This window comes from Malania oleifera, chromosome 3 (assembly GCF_029873635.1).
Source record: "Malania oleifera isolate guangnan ecotype guangnan chromosome 3, ASM2987363v1, whole genome shotgun sequence".
NCBI classification, from domain to species: domain Eukaryota; kingdom Viridiplantae; phylum Streptophyta; class Magnoliopsida; order Santalales; family Ximeniaceae; genus Malania; species Malania oleifera.
Genome location: NC_080419.1, coordinates 82,356,894 through 82,376,711, shown reverse-complemented (window position 1 = coordinate 82,376,711; position 19,818 = coordinate 82,356,894). Strand labels below are relative to the sequence as shown.

Here is a 19,818-nt window from a genome sequence, read left to right as displayed (position 1 = left end):
GAGTCCATTCAACATGAAAAGGGATGGATTATTTTCAAATTGTTAGAGAACTCATCCTCAAAATCTAGGTGTTAAGGAGAGAGAGTTAAGATGATCTTATACTGGTTTTGGAACTGCTCACAGAGACAATGTGGGACTGAACATACATTAATACTCCCCCTCGAGCCCATGGGGGAAATGCAGTGATGAGAGCCCATGAGGGGAAATGAGGCGAGGAGAAGTCCAGCCCATGGAGGAGCTAAGTAGCCCAAGGCACAGCTCTGATACCATGTTAAATTGTGAATGAAAGACTTTTCCTCTGTATTAATTATTGAATATTACAAGGGTGTATATATACATGAGAGAATGGACAAAATGGAAAGAGAAAAAAATAGGAAGTATATTTTGCTAAGATGGAAGGTGTATATTTCTCTAATAACAATAAATTTAAAAGCATCTTCAACTTTCTCCTTCAATTCAACCTCCATATCAGCTTTAATCTGAGCCTTAGCTGTAGATTTACGAGCCATGCAGCGCACCAAGAGGTTCAAAAATCAAATCTGCACTTGGGTGGGAAAGTGAATTCTGAACAGAAAATCACTCGAACACTACTCAAAGTAAGAAAGGATCGCACACTGATTACGCACCGAAACTGCGTAATTGGACATTTAACCCGAGCTTTATGGTTTATATTTTTAATTAAATATCTAAAATTGTCCAATATTTTAATAAAATGCCAAAATCATCATTCTTGAATTTTATTGCACTATTTATGAAGTTTTGGTAATTTTTTGTCACAGGAAAATTCTCGGGAATCAAAACCGATACCTGTTCGTATTTTATGCATAACTTTTCCTTACAAGCTCCAATCGAGACGATTCAAATTTCTAGAGAAAGAAGAAAGGATTATCTACAACTTTTGTGTTTTGAGTTTTGTGAGATACGGGCTCCAAAAGAGTCATATTTGTGATGAACAGAGAATGAAAAAAATGAAAAAATATAGCAATTCGGGTTTCCTATTCGGGTCTAGGGCTTTCCCCCCCTATCCTATTAACCCTTCTCTTTCTCTTCCTGCGGAGGCAGCCCCCATGGCTCCCCATTCTCCTCTCCTTCTTCTTCTTCTTCTTCTTCTTCTTCTTCTTCTTCTTTAGTTTGTTTTTTTTGTTCTTTTCAATTCTGCTTCTCTCCCCTTGTCTCTCTTCCTTCCCTTTGTCTTTCCTCCCTCACTCTCCCTCTTTCCTCTGTTTCTCTTGGCCTCCTCTGCCCTCTTGCAGTACGGCCAGCCTCCTCCACCATCTCAGCAGCCCCCAAGCACAGCAGAACACTAGCCGACTCCATAGCAGGACTACCAAAGCGCAGCAGCAACTTCTCCAGCACAGCAGCAACTTCACGGCTCCGTGGATTTGTTTCTCTCTCTCTCTTTTCCTTTCTTTCTTTCTTTTATTTACTTTTCTTTGAATCTTGGAATATTGAAGAAATTTTAGTTTTTTTTAATGTTATTGGAGTTTTCTTTCTTTTTGTTTAAGTTGAGTAATATTGAGTATTTCATTATTGTTAAATTAATCTCTTTGTTTATCTAATTGATAGTTATTTTAATTTAGCATTCTTAATTAAATTCAGATATTTTTTTTGTCGAAATTCGATTTAGTTAGGGTCTATGATTAGTAAAGGTTGTGTTTTTATTGTGTTCCGTAATTGTTTACGTTTTTTAAATTTCCGTTGAATTCATGTTTGCATTTAAATTGTGAGTCTTGATTTGATCTCTTAATTGTGCTAAAGGTTCGATTTTTAGTAGGTTCGGTTTTTTTTTTAGTATGTGTCTAGTTTAGTTTCCATTGTGTGTTTTTAATTCCATGTTCTAGATTGCCATTTTTAATTAATGCGTGTCCCAGTGTTTCCTTAAGTAGACTAGGGTTTTCATTATTGTTATTTTAATTCCATGTTTAAAGTTTCCATTTTTAGTTAGTATGATCTAGTGTTTCCTTAAGTAGACTAGGGTTTTCATTATTGTTATTTAATTCCATGCGTGATAGTTTTAGGACTTTAATTTGTGTTTTCATTTAAGTCTCCACAATCTTGAAAACTCGAATCTGAACTGAATTCAGTACCTTTTTAATTTCGATTGGAAGAAAGTAAAATTTGAAATTAAAACGCATTCCCTGAGGAGACGATCTAGCCCTTGGGCTTAATATTACACGATAGAACTTCTATACTTGGGATAGCTTTCGAGCTGCTCATTTTTCGAGTGAGTCACACACCTAGCACCAAGCGATCAAAAACAACAATTAACAAAACAAGATCTAGGGAGAAATCAGTGATTGCTGAAGAAGCAGCTTTGCACTCGTGCATCCGTGAGGGAAGAGAGCTTCTCTCTCTAAATGCAGGTTTTTAACATTTATGAACATGTGGCTTTTAAATGAATTTCTTTTTCTAATACATTTTTTTCTTTCTCAAATCCATGCTAAATGATAAATGGTAGGATCTCTTCCATTTTGTGAGATGATTTTTGATTTAATTTTAATTATTTCATTAAAAAAATTTTCAGTTCAAACAAACCTGGTAGTATTCATGAAATTTGATTTAATAGAAAAATAAATTTTATATATATATATTTACAATTTTTTAATAGTTATAACATAATAGTTACAACAAGATTCTTGATTTTTTAAATTTGTACCTAATATTTATTAAAAATTATAAAGGATAAGATAGGAATATGAAGAAAAATTGTAAAGAGTGAAGCTAAAAACAATAATTTAAGTTATTTGTACATTTAAAATTACAAATAGTCATAGCACAATTTCTGCTCAATTTATGGATTTTGATGAATATTTGTACTTTGTTTTTCTCCAAATAATAAATAAATAAATAACATGATTTATATTTCTACAAAAATGTGCGTGTATCAAAGAGTCAAATGAACGTCATTGTTATTTATTGAAAGTCCATATCACTCTTAAAACAAGGAAAGTTTAAACAATTGGTAAGCAAAAGGACATAAGCATCATAAATAGTATGATAAAATTGAAAGCAGTTCTTCTCAGATTTAAGGGATGACTAAGAGTCCACAGGGGGGACTGGCTATTACGTCTGTTTAACTGAACAAGTCAGGCCTAACAGACAACCCTTGAGCAATCTTGAGAATATATGAATGAATAAATAGTATGGATAAACAATTTTTCTGATGCACCAGATCAAACAACGTTGCAAGTGCAGAGCATACTTAAGAAGACAGTAAATAAATTCTTAGTAAAACAACTCTTTTCTTTTTATTAATATTGTTAAGAAGGACTTACAGAAGTTGAGAGGGATGAGAGAAGAGAAAAGTTGAGTGGAGCTTGAAGACTCAGGCTTTCTCTAGGAGAAATTAAACCCTCAACTTGGTGCGAAGAACAACTGAGGCTGAACCTCCTATTTATAGATAGACATAGCTCGGACTTAAAACACTTTAGAGTCCGGGAAAATAAGTGCGGGTGCTCATTGGGCCCCATCGACCACTTAAAAGACACGGAAACCATACAGGACAGGTGAGCCGACGCAACAAAACAAAATACTTTAAATAAAGGTGATAGCACATGGACGGCTGCATTTGTGTGGGGAATCCACCACCTTTAAATAAAATATTATCTTAAAAGAAAATAATTACAACCCTGACCAAAAGGTGGACAGGTGTAAAATCACTCAAGCCTCACTCATAATTTACAATATAAAATGACAGAATAATCTGTCGCAGATGCCAAAGGGGTCAATATCAATCTTGATAAGTGGTTAAAGACAGGACGGCCTGTCAAAGCTTGATAAATAATTGTCGCAGATGCCAAAGGGGTCTTTGTCTTGATAATTATTTTGAACAGGATTCATCTGGATCATTCATAAACTTGTACCAGGATTCGATGTTGGATCCTAGCAGATTGAAGTTTGGAGCTTGTGGTGAGTCGGGTTCGGATCCGGACTCATCAGACGCGAGCTGAGAAATTATTTTGAGCAACTTCGATTTTGTAGAAGACTTTGACTTTCTTAAGGAAAGAGAAACTGTGGACATGGCATCATCTTCTTCTTCAATGACAATCTTCTTTTTCTGATTTTGAATAACTGGTTCTAGGTAAGAGGATTTAGAAAGTCAGGCACGAACTTTACCTTCTGGCATAATAAACTTATCCCACCAACGAATTTTAAAAATTCTTCGTAAAGTCTTTGAGTGTCCAAATGAACTATCTTCAGGAGAAACAAGGACATAGTCCCAGCAGAAGATCCAGGTAATTATAAAAAATGAGCAAAAGAAAAGGAGGCTGGCCGTTTCTTCAAGATGACCTTTTGAATAATCAAGAGGGAGCTTAAAATTTTTTCTAAATAAATCAAAATCATTTTGAATTTCTTTTGGGAAGATTCCTGCTTTAGCTCCGAAAAAGGAAAACCAAGTTAAAAACCATTTTGGGAAAGTTTTAACAATCTTTTGGTCAAAATGAACAAACCAAGAGTGAGTAAAATTTCTTACGTAGAAAACATAATACCAGGCTTTCTGGTAATCTTGATAATCATAGGTTTGAGGAAGATAAACTCCTTTAAATTCTTTTGATGTTCGAGGATGTTGTCCCCAAACGCTTGGAGAAATAACTTTGATAATCTTTATTTTTGAAAAGTTAATCTTTTGAGGTTCTTGTAGATCATAAGTATGATCTATGATAACTGAATTAGTTTCAATAAGAATTAATTCGTAAAACCTTCGATCTTTGATAATGTCAGGAGTGTCAAAGTGACATCCTCTGAAAAAGCATTTTTTAATAACCTCAAATGGTTGAGAGGCCTCCCATTCGAGTTCAACTGGAAACAAATCTTCATAGATATTTTTGGTAAAATATCCCTTCGAGGGACCTTTTGTTGTAGTAGTCCAAGAAGAAGATTTTCCTTCCATAATGTCTTTGAAGCTAGGGGTCTGAGGTTTTGAAGATTTCTCCAGTGGGGAGAATCTGTTTGATAAAGCAATGTCTGGGGTTTTTGAAGAAGAGGCTTTAGAGTAAAAGTCACTGGCTACTTGCCTTCTTGCCATAATTTCCCTGTAAAAATTCTCTTCTTAAAAAATCTGGGATTGAATTTGAAGTTCCTTTAATAAATTCAATTTTGAAGTCAAAAACTGAAAGAATTGTTGCCATCTTGCAAAAATTTGTTTTGAAACAAGATTCTTGACGTCTTTTTCAATAATATTTTTCATACTAGTGCAATCGATTCGAAGTAAAAATTCTTTATTGATTAAATCATCTTGAAACTTTTGGATGCATAAAACAATTGAAAGCATTTCCTTTTTAATGGTTGAGTAATTGATTTGAGGTCCTGACCAGGCTCCTGAATTAAATCTAACCAGGGCTTCTTTTGAATCAATCTTTTGTTTAAGTATTCCTCCAAATCCTTCATTAGAGGCGTCTGTCTCTACAATCATGGAGGCTTTTGGGTCGGGAGACCAAGACATGGTAAGGTTTTAACAAGAGTTTTGACTTTGATAATAATTTGGGTACATTCTTTATTCCAGCTTGGAGGATTCTTTTTTAGTCTCTTAAACAGTGGTTTGATTAAAATTCTAAGATTTGGAATAAAATCTGAAACGTAATTGAGGCATCCTAAAAATCTTTGTAATTGATTTTTATTGATAATCTCATTTGGGAACTTATCTGCAAATTCAAGGGATCTTTGGATTGGGGTAATTTTATTTTGATAAATTTGATGTCTGAGAAATCTAATATTAGTTTGAAATAATTTAATCTTGGGTTTAGAGACGACTAAACCGTTTCTTTTAACAATATTGTAGAAGGTATTAGATGCGTATAAATGTGACTATTGACTCAAGTTAGGCAAGGACAATTCGTCAAGTATACCATAGTGTAAGTTTGTTATAATTATTAAACAAGTATTCATAAGGTTTGAATTTTTGATGGGCCTGCTTGAGTCCAAGGCATTACAGTCCATCCCGTAGTGGCTCGAATGGTAGCTGTTAATGCGGTTTTTGGATTTACTCTTCACATTTTACTGTATTTACGCAAATCCTGACTTCATATCAAAGTTTATTTTTGTTGGAATATATTGATGCGTATTAAGTCGGTTGAGAAGTCTCTTCTTTATTAGATATTGGATACCTAATCCTGGCAGGCTTTATTTAAGGGTGTTGTAATTGATCTAAGGTCGGGACACCTCTGCCTATGGCACACACACTTGTGCTGACTAGAAGCAGGCACTGTACTCCAAGGATGTTTCTTTCTAAGAAGGGGGGGTGGTATAAGTCTGGGGTGGCTTGTCGGTGTGTGGGCAAGAATGCGAGAGAATGCATAGCAACGTCTTTGAAGGGGCCGATCGGTGGAGAGTAGTGGGGGGCAGCAGGAAAAGGCCTGGGGGGTAAGGGAATTGCAAACAAAATAGGGCTGGCCGGGCCTTCCAACGGCATGGGCGGTCAAGGCCGAACAAGACCGGGATATCAAGGGGTCCCCTGAAACGGAAGGGGGGTGGGGGAAAGTGCTGGAGGTGAATTGGGTTGTGCAACGGTGGGCAGGAGAGAATTCTCTCTGAATAAGGAGTATATGGGTGGGTATATGTTGGACGAAGAGGTAGTGACTGGGCCTAAGCCGAAAGGTAGGTTGTCTTGGCGGGCAGGGGTGCAATAAATTGCGAAACGGAAGTGCGGGAAGGAAAGGGATGTAAAATGCCTAACAAACGGTAATCACGTAAAGAAAAGGGGGGGCCATAATAAGTGGCGTGGGGCCAGAGTTGTTGCCAGTCCAAAAGTGTTGGGGAGGCAAATGTTAGCTGGGACAAAGTGAGCAGTAGAAAGCGTGGAGTGGGAGGTTGGAGCGGAGAATGGGTTGCACTATATGGGAACTTTTTTGGTGTTTCATAAGAACAAGTAGGAATAAGCCCGATCGTGAATACGTTCAATCTGCGCCTGTACAAGGTAAGGCACACCCTGGAAACAATAAAGCGGTGGTGAAGAACGATGGTTAACGGCGAAGACCAGTTAGAAGCGGAAGCCGGTGGATAAAAGGTAGGAAGCCGGGAGGATGGCAAAATCAGCGTCATCCTCTGAAAGATTTGTCTCGTTCCCTGGATTTGAATGGTTCAACTGCGAGGGGAAAGAAACATGTCGGGGGGAAAATGCTCCCCGTGGTGCGGTGGAACGCGTGAAGCTCGCGGTAGGTGAGGAACGGCTCGGGGAAGGTCTTGGGATGGTGGAAGTTGCTTGTGGGACGCGGTCCGTGGGGTGTGGGGGGAGCGGTCAAAGAGGTCGGCGAGGTAGATCGTCACGAGGGGGGGAAAGTGAGCCGGGGCCAAAGGGCGGGGAATGGGTGGACAGACTTAGTGGAAGTGCGGTTCGCGGGAAGACGCAATTGCAGGGCCGAGGAGAGGGCAGGTGGGTGTTGAAATAACAGGAAGCAATTTGGAACAGTGGTGTTGCAAAAAAATCCTAAGTCATCTAGGACTAAGTCTTCTGAAGAGAACGAACTGAGACGTCAGGACTGGAAAATAATCGTCCATTAAGAAGCTCCTTGTGCGGAGGAACTAAGAAGAGATTTCTGATGCTTCGTTCTGAATCACTATTGAGAATGTAAATTTAAGTGGCATTGCTGTAGTTCGTTCTATGTAAGTTCTTTAGTTCTTGGCCGTAATCCTCTACAGCTCTGCGTAAGGCCCGGGTGTGTCCCACCTTAAGCAGGTGTGGGATTCGGAAGTGAGGTGTGAGCGGTCTGTGAGGTCTGGGGAGGGGGGTCGGCACCCGGTTTCGTCCGGGGCAGGAGAATACGTGGAACGAATGGGAGTATTAATCGTGTGGGGATGGTGGGGATGTTTGGATAAGTCTTGTGTGAAGGGGGTTCGTGAAGGCGGGAATGTGCGCATACCCAGATAGGGGGCACAAACTCGCAAAGTCACCTTGTTTCTTTTAAACTCAGACTTCATCTGAGATTGCATCTTAAGTTCATTGCATAATTTAAGACCTTCATGATTAATGGTACAAACAATTTGACTGTAAGTTATTGATTCATAATTTGTTCCTAAGGTTTCTTTGACACGATCTCTAACTCTTTGAGCAAAGAGTTTTGGTAATCCACTTATAAATTTTTCTTTCCAAAAGCCAGATCTTCCATCTAGTCTAACCATGACTTTGGCAATGAATGTATTCTTGTACCATTGAAAGTCTGATAATTTTGGACAAGTGAGGTTAAGAAGAATAACACTATTCTTCTCATGCTGACTACTTTATTCTCCTATGAATTGTCTAAAGATTGACCAAATAAGTGCTGCAACAGCATCACTTTCTTGTGTAACAATTCCATTTTCTTCCTTAACTTTCTTTGATTCGTAAATTTGTCTTTTTTTAAAAGGAGTGAGATAATGATCCCACCATTCTCTAAGAGTTCCAATGAAACCATGAGTAAGAAGAGAAACAATTTGTTCTTTGGAAGCTTTGTGTGAATGTAGTTTGTAGGCAGTTGCTGTCATAGCCATTTGATGCAAAAAGGAATGAAGTTGATGTTCAGTAAGACCATCAATTCTCCATTCATGAATTTCATTTTCTTGAAAGTTTCTTTGTGGGAGTAAATCATTTGATTCTTTTGATAAAAGACTTGGTGGCGTAGGTTTTTTATAATAAGTTCTCTGACTTTGACTTCTCCAGTCTTTGATTTTATTTATGTTAAAAGCTTCTTCCGTAAAGTTTGACTTTATTGCATTTATGGCTTCTTCTTTGGTTATTGTATTAATTTTTAGGTTTGAGGTTTGACTAACTAATTCGTCAATTCTTTTGATAAGTAGTTCATTTTGCTTGTCAAAGTTAAAATTTTTAAGATTATGATCAATTATATTGAATTCAATTGGTTCTTCTATCCTTTCTTTTGATTTACTTAATTCACCTTTTTCGTAAGTACTATGAGCTTTTATCTCAGTAAGGTTTTCAAGTTGCTCTTCAATTCTTGTTGTTTGAGAAGCTATTGATCTTATCATTTGATTTGTGTAATTATTTTGACTAATTAATTGATAAATTTCCCCTTTACCTTTGGATTCTTTATAAGGTGAGGCTAAGATTTCATTTCCTTTATAATTGAATTTAATTGAGTTGATGTATAGCTTTGACAAAGTAGTTATCAGTTGTTTTCTAGTTTTTAACAGGGTTTTGAATAACATTTATCGTTTGCCTATCTTTGACAAATTTGAAGAAAGGGATGTCTTCTTTTATTTGATTCATTCTTTTGAACCATTCTTCTCTAATTTTTTCTCTTTCTGTTTGGTTGTATTTTTTGAGAAATAATTTTCTATTTTTTGCATTAAGTTCATGATAATAATCTTTCTCAATTATTTCCATATTTGGTTTGAATTCTTTATTAATAACCATAACATTTTTTCTTTCTTCATAAAGATTTTCTCTTTGTTCTTCTGTTAAGATTTGTGATTCTGTTGGAGAACTTGATTCGGGGATTTCTTGATAATATCCTTGAGGTATTTCTGGACCAAAGTCAACTCCTTTCAATTTAAGGTTCGTTTGATTTGGTTCAACATAAGTATAAAGACTTAAAATACTTTTTCTTCCTAAATCGATTGGTTGTCTAAAAGTCTGTCCTAGATTGTGGCTTCTTGTGAGTAAGGGTTGGAAATTGATTTTAACATTTCCTTCTTGATCTTGAATAATTTTTGTAGCAATTGTTTTTTGTATTTCAGGAATAATTTGATGGTCTGTTTCGTTTAAATTTGTGAATTCCCACTCTCCCCCAGTCTGAATCTCATTCCATAGAAGTTTCTTGGGATGAGAGGCAAAGGATTTTCTATTATAATTGGCTTGTAACATAAGAGTTTCTCCTTTTTCACTTGTTTGAATCGAATTTGGTAATATTGTTGAAGTTGTAAGCAAAAGGAAAGTTTAATGTGCGTGTATCAGATAGTATGATAATATTAGTTTGAAAATTTATGGATTTTGATGAATATTTGTACTTTGTTTTTCTCCAAATAATAAATAAATAAATGACATGATTTATATTTCTACAAAAATGTGCGTGTATCAAAGAGTCAAATGAACGTCATTGTTATCTTGCAAAGTCGAGGCGGAAGAACAAGATTTTAAAATATTACAACGTTACAAGTAGGCGCGGGGATAGCTCAGTTGGGAGAGCGTCAGACTGAAGATCTGAAGGTCGCGTGTTCGATCCACGCTCACCGCATCCTTTGCCGTTTTTGGTTTTTAGCTTTTTAGCTCTCTTTGTACAGCGGCCAGACACCGGATGCTTTCCGGCTGAAATGACCGTCGTACTGTCCCTTCCCTAAATGATAACATCTTACCCACCGCTCGGGTCAGAAAATGTGATCTCTCTTACTGTCTCGCGGACTGAATTTTTAATTTGTCCAAGCGATTAATAAGCTATGTTAGGAGATTTACTGCTTCGAATCGTTTTGTCAACTTTTTGAATGATTAGTGCTATTAAATTTGGTTTTCTTTGTTTTTATTGCACATTCTTTTTGTGGTTGATGTATTTACGAAAAAAGTTTTGCGACTAACACATGATTTTTCTTTGGTTTTCTCTTTTCTGCTGTTTGATGCGATTTATTGCTTTGATGTGCATCAGAACGTATATGCTCTCACCGCCGCTGCACAGTGTTAAATAAGATCTGCGGAACTAGGTAAGAGCTGAGGAAAATTCTGAAAGCTTGTATGTTCTTTGTTTTGTGGTCTCCTATATTACAATATTTAGGTTGTTTCCAAAGTTTCAAGATTTAATACACAATATTGCACTGTTGGATCAACGGGAAATCACCTCAATTATTGCTTTAATGCCATAACTAACGATGAAAAAGCAATTCAATAAAGCAATTTTACAGTACTCTTTGATAACAAACCAAATACTTGTTGAATTGTAAAGTCATTCCTAACATTCAAAGTACAACATAAGGGCTGTACTATTCATATGGTGGCTGTACTGTTTATATGGTGGCTGCACTATTCATTTGGTGGCTGCACAAGTCTACAAAGGTGGCTGCACTATTCATTTGGTGGTTACACAAGTCTACAAAGGTGGCTGCACTATTCATTTGACGGCTTTGAAAATGAGGCTTACAAAACCCTTATAAATAAGGAAGTGGTGGTGAAAGAGAAATCCATCTCAAGCATCTCCAACTCCACATTTAGAGAGAGAAATCAAGTACTCTCCTGCAAAGTGTTTCTATTGTAGCCTGTGTTTGTAGTTTCTCATAATTTGAGAGAAGTTGTATTATTATTTTTCATAGTGGATTCCTTTTACTCTTATCCGTGGTTTTTCTCTCGATTTGTTTGGGGATTTTACACGTAAATCTTAGTGTCAATTCCTATTTTTTCATTTCTTATTTTAGCTGTGTGATACTGTTCCTACGCATTCAATTTCCTAACAGTGGTATCAGAGCCTTGGGTTACGGCCTTTGGGTTGGGGTTATTATTCACGGTTACTATTCATATGTGTCACTAGATACTTTTACAGTATTGTGAACGTATATAAGATTTGTTCAAGTATACAGTTCCATTCATTTACGATACTGTTCACGTATACGATATTGATCACGGTGAAAAAGTGGGAGCGGATTTAGTGGAGCAGATTTTATCTACTACAATGGTAGCAAAGTATGAAATTGAGAAGTTTAATGGGGGTAATTTCTCCCTTTGGAAATTGAAGATGAAGGCGGTCCTGAGAAAGGACAATTGTTTAGGGCAATTGGAGACAGACCAACAGGGATAACTAACGAAAAATGGAACGAAATGGATGACAATGCTGTGGCTCATCTTCATCTAGCATTAGCCGATTTGGTGTTATTAAGCATTGCGGAGAAGAAGTCAGCAAAAGAAATTTGGGATGCGCTGACAAAGCTCTATGAAGTAAAGTCACTTCACAATAAGATCTTCTTAAAGAGGCGACTCTACACTCTTCGAATGAGTGAGTCCACATTGGTTACGGACCACATCAACAATCTTAATACGTTATTCTCCCAATTGACAACGTTAGGCCATAAGATTGAGCCAACCGAACGAGTGGAGCTTCTACTCCAAAGTCTGCCAGATTCGTATGATCAACTCATCATCAACATTACAAATAACATTCAGTCAAATAATCTAGTCTTCGATGATGTTGCGGTGGCTTTTCTAGAAGAGGAATCCAGGCGCAAAAACAAGGAAGACAGATCGTCCAGTTCTCAACAAGTTGAGGCACTACTGATGACGAGAGGAAGATCAACAGAACGTGGCCCTAGTGGGAGTCACAATCATGGTAGATCAAAGTCAAGGAGTAAGAAGAATTTTAAATGCTACAACTGTGGCAAAAGGGGGCACATCTCGAAGGATTGTTGGCATAAGAAAAAAAATACAGGGAAAGCTCCTGAGGAGAACACTTCTCAAGGATGCACTACGAGTACTTCCAGTGATGGCGAAATCCTGTACAACGAAGCAGGAACTATCTCTAAAGGTGGTAAGAAACTTACTGATGTATGGATCATGGATTCAGGAGCAACCTGGCACATGACCTTTCGCCGAGACTGGTTCCACTCTTATGAACCTGTTTCAGGCGGATCTGTATTCATGGGTAATGATCATACCTTAGAGATTGTTGGTGTCAGTAATATTAAACTAAAGATGTATGACGATACGATTCACACTATTCAAGGGGTACGACATGTGAAGGGCTTGAAGAAAAATTTACTGTCTCTTGGACAGTTAGATGACCTCAGTTGTAAGACCCTTATTGAAAATGGGATCTTGAAGGTTGTCAAAGGCGCGCTTGTATTGGTGAAGGCAGAAAAGATCGTGGCAAATCTATACACATTGCTGGGAAATACTATACTATAGGGAGACGCATCAGTTGCATCAACCCAGGAAGAATCAATGATAATGTGGCATCGTAAACTTGGCGACATGTCTGAACGTGGTCTGAAGATTCTTTTAGAACGTAATCTTCTTCCCAGACTCAAATCAGTAAGTCTACCTTCTTGTGAGCACTGTGTTACAAGTAAGCAACATAGATTAAAATTTGAAAGATCTACTGCCAGAAGCAAACACATTCTAGACTTGATTCATTCTGATGTATGGGAATCACCAGTTCCATCCCTAGGAGGAGCGCATTATTTTGTATTATTTATTGATGACTACTCTAGGAGATTATGGGTGTATCCAATCAAGAGGAAGTCAGATGTGTTTCTAGTGTTCAAAGAATTCAAAGCGCAGGTGGAACTTGAATTTGGAAAAAGAATCAAGTGTATAAGGACAGATAATGGAGGAGAATATAAAGACGGTGATTTTATTTCATTTTCTAAGCAAGAGGGTATTTGAAGGCAGTTCACTGTTGTGCATACACCTAAGCAAAATGGCGTAGCAGAACGGATGAATAGAACCATATTGGAAAGGACCAGAGCTATGTTGAAGACTGCAGATCTAGCCAAGTCATTTTGGGCTGAAGCAGTCAGAACTGCTTGTTATGTGATAAATCGGTCACCGTCAACAGCAATTGGTTTGAAGACACCGATGGAGATGTGGATTGGTAAGCCAGCCCAATATTCTTCTCTTCATATATTTGAATGTCGTGCATATGTAATGTATAATGCCCAGGAAAGAACTAAACTGGACCCAAAGTCCAGGAAATGCATATTCTTGGGTTATGCTGACGGAGTCAAGGGGTATCGCCTATGGGATCCCACTGCCCGCAAGGTCGTAGTTAGCAGGGATGTGATATTGCAGAAAATGAAATTCAAAAAAAAGAAAATAATAGCACTTCGGAAACGACTACTGTTCAGATAGAAGAAAATAAAAATTCTTCTGAAGCCGCACCAGAGATGAGGAATAAGGACCAAATGAGGCCAATGATATAAAAGTTCGACGTTCAGTACGTGAAACAAGAAAATCATCATGGCACTCAGATTATGTCATGGCAAGCAATACTGCATATTATCTTCTAACAGAAGATGGAGAGTCATAAACTTTCCATGAGGCTATTAGTAGCATTGATGTTTCTTTGTGGATGACAGCAATGTAGGAAGAAATTGAAGCCTTGTACAGAAATAATACATGGGAGCTTGTTCCATTACCACATGGACGTAAAGCCATTGGAAATAAATGGGTCTGCAAGATCAAACGAGATGGTAACGATCAGGTGGAACGATATTGTACAAGATTGGTAGTGAAAGGGTATGCTCAAAAAGAAGGTATTGATTTTAATGAGATATTTTCTCCACTTGTTAGACTTACTACTATCAGAACTGTATTGACTATGTGTGCTGTGTTTGATTTATATCTAAAGTAGTTAGATGTGAAAACTGCTTTTCTTCATGGAGAACTTGAAGAAATTTACATGCTTCAACCAGAAGGTTTTGAAGAAAAAGGAAAAGAAAACTTGGTTTGCAAGTTAACCAAATCTCTGTATGGTTTAAAGCAGGCGCCAAGATGTTGGTACAAGAGATTTGATTCCTTCATAATTAGCTTCAGATACAACAGACTCAGTCCAGGCCATTGTACGTACTACAAGAGGTTCGGTAATAATGATTTCCTTATTTTATTGTTGGATGTGGATGATATGTTGGTTGTAGGCCTTAACAAAGATAGAGTCCAAGAATTGAAGGCACAATTGGTTAGGGAGTTTGATATGAAGGATTTGGGACCAGCAAACAAGATTTTAGGGATGTAAATTAACCGAGACAGAAAAGACAAGAAGATTTGGCTTTCTCAAAAGAATTATTTGAAGAAGGTCTTGCGACGCTTCAACATGCAAGATTGTAATCCAATTCCTATCCCACTTCCTGTCAATTATAAATTATCCTCAAGTATGTGTCCTAGCAATGAAGCAGAGAGGATGGAATTGTCTCGAGTGCCGCATGCATCAGCAGTGGGAAGCCTAATGTACGCTATGATTTGTACAAGACCAGATATTGCTCAAACAGTTGATACGGTCAGTCGGTTCATGGCGAATCCTGGTAGAGAGCATTGGAATGCTGTGAAGAGAGTCCTAAGATACATCAAAGGGACCTCAGATGTTGCATTATGTTACGAAGGATCAAAATTTATTGTCATAGGATATGTTGATTCAGATTTTGCAGGTGATCTTGACAAAAGAAAATCCACTACAGGTTATGTGTTTACTTTTGCAGGAGGAGCAGTAAGCTGGGTATCAAAGTTGCAGACTGTTGTGGCATTGCCTACGACTTAAGCTGAATATATGGTAGCTACGCAGACTTGCAAGGAGGCAATATGGATTAAAAGACTATTGGAAGAACTCGCGCACAATTAAGAGAAAATTTCTCTATATTGTGACAATCAAAGTGCCTTACATATTGCAAGAAATCCGGCTTTTCATTCCAGGACAAAACACATTGGAGTACAGTATCACTTCGTTCGAGAAGTTGTGGAAGAAGTAAGTGTGGACATGCAAAAGATTCACACCAAAGATAACCTAGCAGATGTTATGACAAAACCAATCAACACCGACAAGTTCATATGGTGTAGATCCTCTTATGGCCTAACAGAAACGTAAGTGGCATGGAACTGACAAGACTAGAAAGGATGAAAGTAAAAAAAAAAAAAAAAAAGAAAAAAAAAAGAAAAGAAAAGAAAAAAAGAAAAAAAAAAGGGGGTTTGAAAATGACATTAAGTGGGAGAATGTTGAATTGTAAAGTCATTTCTAGCATTCAAAGTCCAACATAGGGGCTGTACTATTCATATGGTGGCTGTACTGTTTATATGGTGGCTGCACTATTCATTTGGTGGCTGCACAAGTCTACAAAGATGGCTGCACTATTCATTTGACAGCTTTGAAAAGGAGGCTTACAAAACCCCTATAAATAGGGAAGTGGTGGTGAAAGAGAAATTCATCCCAAGCATCTCCAACTCCACCTTTAGAGAGAGAAATCAAGTACTCTCCTACAAAGTGTCTCTGTTGTAGCCTGTGTTTTTAGTTTCTCCTAATTTGAGAGAAGTTGTATCATTATTTTTCATAGTGGATTCCTTCTACTCTTGCCCGTGGTTTTTCCCTCGATTTGTTTGGGGATTTTCCATGTAAATCTTGGTGTGAATTCCTATTTTCTCATTTCTTATTTTAGCTGTGTGATACTGTTCCTACCCATTCAATTTCCTAACAGTACTCTTAGAACATGCAGCAACAATTTCAACAACGCGATCTCGGTTCAACAATCAACAGTAATGGACATTAATCAAATGCCCAAGTATTATATACTAGACAAAATTATTTGGAAAAAAAATTCCATTGAGCACTCAGTTATAGAGATTTAATGCATCAGCTACCTATGCTGGGAATGATGAACATTACAAAGCAGCTCATGATCCATTTGTTACTGTTGATAGTGAAGAAAAATATGGGTCTATGTGGGGTTTGGTTTGGATTGAATTGAAATGGCACTACAATTTTTGGGAGTCCATGGCACGCTTTTATTGAATAGTTCACTCATCATCTATAATCCATGCCAGATGAGGAGCATTATCCCATCCACCAGGGGAGTTATCTACATTATGGCCCTACTGCCCATGGTCTTCACATGCACATGTCCACCTCCACAGCCATCAAATTGCAGTATAGGCTTATATTTATTGAAATCTCTTTGTTGATGAATCGTGTTTGCAGTTCTTTTTCTTATACTGATTTAAAGCAGAATTTTTCGTAGATTATTAGTTATCTTGGTATTGGATGATGTAAAGATTCTACATCAGCCCCTAAGAAGACTTAAGGGTTCTTTAAAGGGCTTGAGGTGGCAAAGAAAACCTGTGAAAGCTATATGGGCAAGCAACTGTGGAGTTCTCAAAGAAGTTAGTGAACCAGTTGGTATAAACTATGGCTTGTTGATGAGGTGGCGTTTCATATGAAGTGACATGCACCAACTGTTTGTGTGAGGAGTGGTTAGACATCTCACTTGAAGCTAAAAATATGATCAGGTACTGGTATGTAATATTTTGATTGAATGATTAATTTACTATTCTGAGTAGTATTAGTTTTATCTATTGTTATTTATTAGCGGATTTCCTTAGGTAGTGTTTGGGAGCATGGATTTCGGACATTAAATTTGGATTTGGACAAATTTTAATACAATTTTATTGAACATCTTATCTAAATCCAATGCAACTCCAAATCCAAGGTCATTCCAAACATGGGTTAATGCATTATTATTAATGTCATGCTTTACATTTTAGTACTGTGTGAAACCAATGAAACATGAATTTTGCCAAAATCATTCATTAACCCATCTAACTTTTCTGATTCAAAAGAGAGCATAGCTTTTGCCCTTTTTTTCTCCTAGCTTAGTACATAGCATTCATGCAGTTCGCGTAGATCCATGTCAAATTTATCTTGATTTTGATAAGGGGCTCTGCATGTAAATTCTCATCCTGTTTCTTTATTTTAGGCTGGGATGACTATTGCAGAGTTGTACAATATACTGCGCAAACCTGCATCTGTCTTTTGTCATTATTTTTTAAAGGCTGCATCAGGTTTTATCCTGTCCAACATTTTGATCCCTGTGGCTTGCTCTCTGCATCAGAATTCGGATTCATTGTTTGGCTAGTTGGTTTTAAACTGTCATCCTTGGGGTGTCGTGTTATCCCTTGGTAATATCTTCTGAATTCTGGATATTTTTCTAATCTACTAGTTCAGCTTCTCTTGGGGGCTGGGGATAATTTTTGTACTTTGTGGGAAAATGGCTCTTTGCCTTCATGTTGTAATACATTATTATATGGATAAACTCCTCACTGCTGATCAAATGAAAAAAACAGTGTTATGATCACTGATCAGTCATAATTTTCAACCTCTTCGGTATTAAATTAATATATATATATATATTCTGCACCCTCTATGCGTCTTTTAGCTAAATTCATTGAGAGAGGATGAAAGAATGTGTGCCTCTCTCTGCCTTCCTCTTCCTCCTGAAATTGAAATTCCTTGCCTTCTTCTGAAAATTGAAGTTGTATGCTGCAGAAGAACTGAGTTCTCCCTCCTTTAATCTAAATTCTCATGTAGGCTGAAGCAAATTACTTTTTAACCCTGTAAAGTGTCCCATTTCATCCCTGAATCAAGTCATTTGATTTTCTATATATCTTGCTTTTGCGGGCATTTTTTTTTTTTTTTGGGAACAATTTGAGAAAAAATTATTTGGAGGTAATTATTGATTTCTATTGGTTTCACGGAATTCATTCATGAATCATGATAGACTAAAATAACTTTCTTTCTGTTTTCCACATTTTAAGTTGCATACAGCTTCTTTGTCATGTTCTTGATTAGATCTCAATTTGTATGATTTACTCACCCTTTGAAGCTTATTCAATCCTCAGACCTGCTATAATAATTTTTGGTACTTATTCATGCTTTTCTGCACATGATTGCTGGAAGTGCTAGAATTCCTTTGAATTTAGGGATTTTCAGTTTATCCTCAGGGACTCAAATTCAATCATTACAAGAAGTTCTATTTTTGGCGGCATTTACAGGTGCCATTAACAGTAAAAAAAAGTGGCACTAAGATCTGTCCTAGAATTTGTATAAATGCTGCATAAACTGGTGCTGCAATAATGATATTGCCATTTTTGCTAGTAAGTTATGGAGGCTTCGACAAGAGCAGGAAGGAAGGAGTTTTATGGAGCAGTGCAGTTTTTGCTATTTTGTGGACCCTTTGGATTGAGAGAAATATGAGAACTTTAAAGGATCACACAACCTTTCTACTCTGTTATGGAATAGAGTAATGTTCTTGGCTACATTCTGGGGCCATTCTTTTGGGGGTTTTAGGGTTTGTCACTGCCCAATCTTTAATGGGATTGGAGGGCAGCTTTATTGTAATTTTTATTTTTTCTCTCCTTTTGCTCTTTAGAGGACTTCTTGTTCTCCTCTCATCGTACCTCATTTTTTCTCTCTTAAAAATAATGACATTGCAACTTTTTAGTAAAAATGCTGCTACTAGAAAAGTAGTTCCATTTTGTAAAATGCTGCAATATTAACAGAACATATGCCTCTTTGAGGAACATTACAGGCTTGCAGCTTTTTTTTTTTTTCCAAACTAAAAAGGAAAAATTCTCCTAAAAAATTTGTTGCATTTTTAAAAAATGCTGTGATATTGGGGTAACATGTACCCCACTTTTGGAAATTTGCAACATTTCTTAATTATACCTGATATAGGAAGTAATGGAGTTACTGATTTAGCAAGGGAAAGGAGGCTAAGAAATGGGGAGATTTTTCAGATAATGATCGTTATGACATCAGTGAGTTTGACTGTGATAGTGGTATGCTGTTGGATGAGATTCGGGAACAATATGGATATGTTTTTGATGCTTGTGATGTTTTTGGGGACCTATCATATGTACATCCTGCCCTGTTGGAAGGTTTGGAGGGGGTTCCTATTTTTGGGAACAATGGGTGGGATAATAAACTGCAGTGCAATGATGGAATTTACCTACTCTAGTGAAGGTGATTTCTAGGAAGGACGTAGAAGCCAAAGATATTATGGATAAACTTGATTTAAAAAGTGTGATGTTGGTGGGATTGAAGTGCACTTTGGTGGGGGGCAAGTACAAAGCGAAGAAGGGTTAGATGGAGCTTGCAAATTTAAAGTGCTTGGTGAATTATGACGGAAGGGATTGAAAAGGGGTTTTCTTGGTTAGAGTACTAGTTGATTATTTTTTTATTTTTATTTTATTTTTAATTTTCATTTTTTTTAATTATTTTTTGTTTTGTTTCTGTCTTTTATTTTTTTGGGTGGACCTCTTGTCCCTCTAATATGCCTTCTTTTATGATCTAAAAAATAGTGCTACTGGAAAGACTTGCATCATACAGGACGACACATCCAGCAACATTTTCTTTAACAATTTTTTTTTTTTTGGTA

At 37.0% G+C, this 19,818-nt stretch overlaps 1 long non-coding RNA gene and 1 other non-coding gene across 2 annotated transcripts; both read left to right on the top strand.

Moving 5' to 3' along the window:
* Positions 1-10,093: 10,093 nt before the first annotated feature.
* TRNAF-GAA (transfer RNA phenylalanine (anticodon GAA)) lies at positions 10,094-10,166 on the top strand. The gene has a single exon. It is a non-coding gene; the product is annotated as a tRNA-Phe (tRNA).
* LOC131152264 (uncharacterized) lies at positions 10,110-17,068 on the top strand. Its single transcript, XR_009135905.1, has 3 exons — positions 10,110-10,305; positions 10,569-10,623; positions 16,624-17,068. It is a non-coding gene; the product is annotated as an uncharacterized LOC131152264 (long non-coding RNA).
* The last annotated feature ends 2,750 nt before the right edge of the window (positions 17,069-19,818 follow it).